The sequence below is a fragment of the Zingiber officinale genome, chromosome 8B (genome assembly GCF_018446385.1).
Source record: "Zingiber officinale cultivar Zhangliang chromosome 8B, Zo_v1.1, whole genome shotgun sequence".
Lineage (NCBI taxonomy): Eukaryota > Viridiplantae > Streptophyta > Magnoliopsida > Zingiberales > Zingiberaceae > Zingiber > Zingiber officinale.
The window spans coordinates 91298911-91306555 of record NC_056001.1 but is presented as its reverse complement, the minus strand read 5'-3'; positions in this window follow the sequence as shown (position 1 = coordinate 91306555).

The following is a 7645-nucleotide window of genomic DNA, read 5'->3' as shown; positions in this document are numbered from 1 at the left end:
AACTTAATTAATCAAACTTAAACTAATTAATTAAACCTAAACTAATTGATTAAACTTAAATCAATTAATTAAACTTAAACTAATTACTTTAACTTAATTCAAAATAAAAAAAAACTAATTTACTTAAATTAACAATTATTTAATATTTGACTAAATTAATTAAACATAATTTAACTTACCTAATCAAACTTAACTAAACTTAAGTCTAATTTAATTTAAACTAATAAAATCAAATGAACTAATTTATCTGGCTTAAATAAACTAAGTTAACTAACTAACTAATTAAACTTAAATTAACCTTAAATTAAATTAAAATTTAAACAAATTAATTTAATTTAAATTTAAAAAGTCCTTTAACAACTTAAACAAAATTATTGAAAATAGTTTTAAAAAACCATGTCGAGACGTCTGTAAGTAATACAAGCGCTTAGAGTTCATCTAGGTGCCCTAAATCATTGTCTAAAATTGGCCACTGTTTCACAAAATTGCCTATAGTTTTGGGATAAGGGTGTCCCGATTGATTCTAGGCACTAGAAATGCTTCCTATTCGAGTGCCCAAAACCATCTCCAAGCTCTTATATTCTGTCTATATAAGGCACCTTCCTATGTTACCTAGATATGATTTTTTTTTTTTTTTTGGGGGGAGAATACCTACTGTGACTCAATTCCGATTCGTTACACTTAGGATTTAGGACTATGACCTATATAGAATCCTAGTCCTACGTATTTTTCTTATGACTACCGGAGATATTGCCATGATGCGACCATTCCATTCCTTCTTACTTTATGCATTGTTTCATAGATTTTATATAGATATCAATCTATATATGCTCCATGTCATCATCTATTCAGCCAGTATTAGCACTATAAGAAGGGTTCACATGCCTTACTGCAACATTCTGACCTCACTTTTAGCATCATTAGGTTTTGATATAACCTTAGGTGATGTCATAAACCTAAATGAGTTTGACATAGTAGTGCCCATATAGATAATGATGGAGTTATGTCATAGAGGAAAGAGGACCAGTATCAACCTAACCTAAAGGATCCACCATAACTTGACCCAAATCTAGCCTTAGCATAAGAGGAGGATCTGCTTGATGTTCTTGATGATCTTTTCAGTTCCTCCGCCTCCAACCCCTCCCACCCTAGAAGACAAAGTCATTAGACTTGAGGAGTCCTCCACTATTCTTGAGGAGTTAGTGACTGGTATTAGACAGTGGATACATAGTCTTAGAGAGGAGGAGCAGACTCGACACCTCCAGCTAATGGATATGCTCAAATCTTGGAGATCAAGCCCCCCTCCATCTTCACAATAGACTATCAGATTTTATATCCTGATACTGATCTGTATTTTTTAGTTACACTGACTTAGCTTTGACTTTTGACTATAGTTGACTTTGACCTTTTTAACTATCTTTAGTTTAAGTTTGACTTTGACTCATACTTTGCTCCTAATGATTGACTCATACTTTTCTAAATTTTTAGTAGAATAGGAGCTATACATTATTTTTTTCTAAAATCCAAAGTTATTTCAAAATTCATATTTTTTTGAAAAATTCTAAGGTTTTTACTTGTATTCTTACTATTATACTAAGTAAAAAATTTACATTTTTTTTGTTTTATTTCAAAAAAAAAGACTTAGCCTAGGTTTCCACATAGAAAGCATGAACCTATAGTTTTTGGCAGCTAGTATCTCACAAGCACATTATGATTATCTTACTTGCGTATTAAAAATACTTAAAATTGTGTAAAATTCTTTGGACTAAATTTGGATTTCAGATTCTTATATTAGTGTATCATCACAAGTCTGGGCTATAAATATCAACTCAAATTGATCAAATTAAGTAATCACTCATAGTAAATGTTAGTGAAGTGAAAATGGTTTGTAGAGCTAGATAGGAGGGATGAATATCGACCTACAAAAAAAAGTTACAACTTTCTCTTTCTATCAAATTACCAAGGGCACACACTATTAATATATAAAATAACATGCAAAATAAAAGAGGCTAGAGAACAATTTTTTACTTGGTTTACAACTAGAATATTTCTAGCCCAAGACTATGAAGCACACGATGAAGATCTCCTTCTTCGACCACAAGTCAAAGGTGAAAAAGCCCCTTACAGTGATTAAGCACGAAAGCAATAAGACTGGATGAAAGTGAATACAAGTGTTTTTTCTTGAACTTTGAGCACAAGCCCTCCTTTTATAGCCTTTATCTTTGATATGATCATTTATTGATGTGACAAATTTTGGGTGCCTGTAAGTGGTCCAAGCCCCTGGATTCGACAAACTCTATCACTTTGGCAATGGTTCGCTCAACGTCTCAGGATGACTTTTCCCAATCTAGGTGCCTGGAAGCAATCCAGGCACTGATGTGGAAAATTGCAAATGCACGATTCTGTCATCCAATAATAAAATATCGATCCTCAGGGACTGTTGATTAAGCACTAGCTGAGTTCACAAAATAAGTTATCTAGACAATCAAGGTTGTGCATGGTTACAAGAAAGGTTGATCAAGTAGACAAAAAGAAAGCAGAAAGAAAGCAGAGTGATGTGCATAGATTATATATGTTATTTTATATTATTTAACGCACATCTTTCTGTATTCATTGCCTATGATCTATGATTTTACATCCTTTATCATGTTAATTTTAGCATATTTACATTTCGCGCCCAGAGATCTGCTCGGTGCTTATTTTCATTTTCAGGAGTAGTTTAGAGTTATTCAAAGCACGCAAAAGAAGATCATTTGAAGAAAGACTAAGACCCAGCCATGCCCCAAGGCATGGCCATGTCTCCCTCATGGATGGACTTTAGGATGAAAAGGATGCCTTTCAAAGCAAAAAATAAATGAAGCATACACTTTGGAGCAACTCCAAAAGAAACAAAAACAAGCAATCATGTCCAGCGATATTACCATATTTATCGGAGCATATTGGGGTCTAAACAAAGTCAAAATTAGCTCAAATTTCACCCACATGATCATGACTTGATGAGGAACATGGCCATGGGGAGTTTTAGGGCAAAATCACATGGTCAAAAGGCACAGTAGTGCCTTTAAGCACAGGCATGCCAGATTTTAGACTTTTGCATGAATGCAAAGTAAAACAATCATAACTTTTCATTTGGTTGGGGTCATGAGTCGTTCCAAGTATCAAAATGAAGATAAATTTGAGCTCTACAACTTTACTTTAGACTTGACCATGAGATTTTACATGGATGTGCCCCTAATCATGCCTCAAAGGAACAATCATGTCCTAGGGTGTGCATCTAAGAAGCAGCAAACAAGGGGTAGTCGTGCCTATAGGCACGGATGTGCCTCTTGTTCCAGCCAATTTTTGAAGGGGGTCATGCCAAATGCCATGGCCAAAAGCCAACCCATGTAATTCCCATAGCATAATTGAACTTGATCGTGCAATGAGGGACGACCATACTTCTAAAAGTCACAAAGATGCAAGTTTAAAGATCAGGTCGTGCCAAATGACACATCCCAAAAGGCCTAAACAGAGCAAGCTCTACTCTAGTCATTCCAATTAGCACGACCAAGAAGCCAAAGATAGCTCTGTCTGAGCCTAATGGCATGACCATGCTATTTGGCCATGCCAAGAGGCACGACCACCCTATGCCCTCACCTCTATTTAAGGGGCACTTCATCCCCTTTCCAATAGAAGAAGATCTAAGACGGGAGGAGACCCTCTAGGTCAAATTCTTACATTTGGAGATGTCATCTGGATGATTCGAGGTCACTCTACTACTCCATCCTCATCGGCACCCCAAGATCTACATCTAAGGGCTTCACTTGACATCAAAGGATAAGTTTTCTCCCCTTCCTTAGGGTTTTTGAAGTTTCTATGATTTTGAATTATTATATTATATTTCTTCAAATTATGGAGTAGATCTGTATTGTTCTAAGACATAAAAAGTAATTGTAATGTGTGAATGATGTAAACTCTATTGAATTACCAATTTTCTTGTTTGATGAAGATTGTATGGTACTTGTTCTATTTGATGAAATGCTTGCAAGTAGACTTTCTCTATGAACATAAATTTATCTATCTAGATTGCATTTCTATATGAATAGATCCAATTTTTGAACTAGATACATTGCTATGTGTCTATATCTGAGCATGAACCTGAATTTTCATTGAATAGATGCATAGATTGCTACCTCTTTTGAGTTTATGCTCCAATATAACTCGGCATGACTTTAGGATGCTTATTTAATATTGAGTATCTAAGGTAACTATCCTTCTATATGGAATGTAACATCCTAAAGGAGAACAATTATATATATGGATGAGTCTATCACTTGATCTAATGGGCCCTCCCTAATCATATGTTATGTAAGTGACCTACGTAATCTAGAGACTTAAACCCAAGAGAGGCCTTGTGACAGGAGGGTACTCTACTAAAAGCCAGGACTCTGTAAGTTACTTCTTCACTTGATGGCATACTTGGTTACTGGCAAGGGAAGTACTCAGATATACCGTCGTGGGGTGTTTTTTGATAGTAATTTAGACCGTCTTGCAAATATATTAGTGGAAAACTAGGAATGGGCGAATTCATAGCGCAACATTCATCATTACAATGAAACCAATAGCTTAGAACATCCTCTGAATTTAGGACTTCTTCAGTTATCTTTCTTTTATTTTATTTTCACATCTTAGTCAAAAACCTCAAATCAAATGATAATCAATTCTGTCTAGCTAATTCAAAGTGTAAAACTAATTAGCATTTGATCCTCAGTCCTCGTGGGATCAACTTATATAAATTTTATTACTTGACGATATCCATACACTTGTGGATTTATATCATAGAGAGATCTTAGAAAGAAGACAGAGATATCAAGATAAAGAGATTTTAGTAAGAAGGCAAAGAAATCATAGAAAAAAGACAAAGTGATCAAAGTATAAGGAAGAGAGGTCATAGTAGGAAGGTAGAGTGATCATAGTAGAAGGCAGTGATATCACAGAGAGAATATAGTTAACTATCAGTAAGAAGGCAAAGATCATCAAAAAATGTTTTGTGGGTGAATAGGTTTCACCACAATGATTGTCATTACCTAATCTATATTTGGTTTTCTATTCTCAATAGTGGTACATGTAGGTAAATTATCCTATAGTATTCGATGTAAACTTTTGGAACTACACCGATGTATCAATTCCAATTCACTGTCTACTTTCAAAGAGGCTAAAATTAAGGATTGCTTCCCTAAGAAGACCCTATCACGAGATCCCACGAACCCTAAATAGCCCTTCTCCTATTGTTTGATGATGAATTGGGATTGATCCATTAAGATCTATGACAATCTATTGCTCCTCGTGGCATACCAATCTACTTTCGTAGCTGACTCTCCATGTCTCGGGTTTCTATAGGTCAGAGGATTTGGTTCTCCATTCGGTTCATCCCTTAATCCTCATGTGATATGAATCTCACACTTTTGGCATTAAGATTGTGTATACATAGTAGGCTCAAACTATAAACACACATTTCATCGAACGAGTAATATGTAAACTCAATAGATTAAATAGAATCGTATTTACATATCAAAGGGGCTATTCTCTAATCCTAAAATCAAGAGAACTACTCCATAATAAGGGAATTACAAATCAAAGATACTAAAATAAGCATTCATATAATCTAAATCAGAGAATAGAGATAAAGAAATACTTAAGGAGAAGATTCTTGGTGTCTTCAGAATGATCCCTTGCTCTGGAGGTAGAAGGAACATTGAAATGGATGAAGATGATTGTTTTAGGGTTTCCCCTAGAGAGAAACACCCTCTGCCATGGAGGGGGATAGAGTGTCTTTGGTCCAAGCTCCTCAAAGCAAGGGTGTTTTTGATCCTTTTATACTTCCCCAAACTGTCCAGATTTGTAGATTTGATAAGCTCTACTAAAATTGATTTTTCAACCCTTAAACCCAATTTTATTAGATTGGATCCTGAATCAAAGATGTAAATCTTAAAATTATATACATTTTCATAGGTGGTATGACTCGTGGCTCAAATTGAGCTAAAAGTTATTATTGTTCAAAGTTTGGTCCGCAATGCAGTCCAAGGCTAACATGACCCTATGTCAGCTGGCATGGGTGCCCATATTTAGCTTTGGAAAATTGCCATAAATGATATGGGTCATACCCACCAACATGAGTGACCATGGTGAACTTTGTTGATGGACATTTTAGTATTATTTTAAGTCTGATTTCTTCCATACGAACAATCTTGTGTCATGGGACATTATTGTAACATGTTCCTTGACTAAAAGTTTATTTTGATGGTATTTTGAATTCGTTTTCTTTATGGGCACTTTATGTGTTCGGATCAATAATGAGGCTCGATGATAAGGCATGATTAGCCCATGTTGAGTCTTTTTCAGCCACATTCTTCATCTTTTTTTGCTATAGGAGCACGCCCATGTCATGGGACATGGTCAAAGCGTGCTCCTTTCTCCAACTTCACATTCCAAGGGATTTATGCTATAAAAATGGCATCCTATCAATGAAAATAAGCAAAGAGCCATTCTCTAGACTAAAAGAATAAAAGTAACAAAATGAAACATAAATATATGAAAACATGATCTATATACACATGAAATGGACTAAAATGTGTATCAAACTATGATAAAAAAAACCTATATAAAATGCACACATCAAAATCCCCCAGAATTATCGTTGCTTGTACTCAAACAAAACATGCAATTTAGATTTGTATGTGTAAATAACGCTCATAATCCCTAGTGAATCTGTCTAATCTTATCATATAATTTCATTGATGAGCATGATACAAAATTATTTGAGTACGTCATAAGTAAAAGTTTTCGGTGGTCAATGTAATGAGTGACCTAACTTTTTTAAGTATCAATCTCCAAACCTAGTTAATTTGTCATTTAACAATGTTCCTCATACCTCCGATGATAGGTACTTACCTGCCACACACAAAGTTCATCTCTCTCAATGTCTACACAAGGTCTCAAAGGAATACTCGATATCAAGAGAAGCATAACAGTTATTTCTCCAGTAACCTAACTTGGTCTCAAAGAGGTAACTTGTTAGTTTTTACTCATAACAACTATTTTTTATCCCTTATTCTTTTTTTTTGCTAAGTGATTGCAAAGTGCAATACTTGAACAAACACTTTTTTTCTCTTATTTTTTCTTTTAGGATTTTGATTTTTCTTAATAAGTTGATATGATCTAAGTTTATCCAGTAACCAAAATATAGTTGAGAGATCACCTAGGAAATAAGAGTACTAGTCTGGTTTTATAAATCCTAACTATTTCAGAAATATCTACCATCAAAGTCAAGCATAGTGTAATGAGATCCTAAACTAAGCCAACACTCAAACTTCTCCGGTAAAAATAATGCTCACTTCATGTTACTAGGGATAGAAGCAAATAAATCACTAGGCATACTAACAAACATAATGTTGGTTCAAGAAGTACTAGATGATTGAATCTAAGTTTTCATAATGGTAAAGAATTTAAAGTTAAGAATTATTATGGTTCTAATAAATCTGACTGAGTGTGCAGGAAAGTCATAAGTGAGTTTAGGCAAGAAAAAGTCCTAGTGAATGATAGGAAGGTGGAAAGTCCTAGTTGTAGTTAGGCAAGAAAGTCTTGATTAGAGAGACTAGGCAGATGT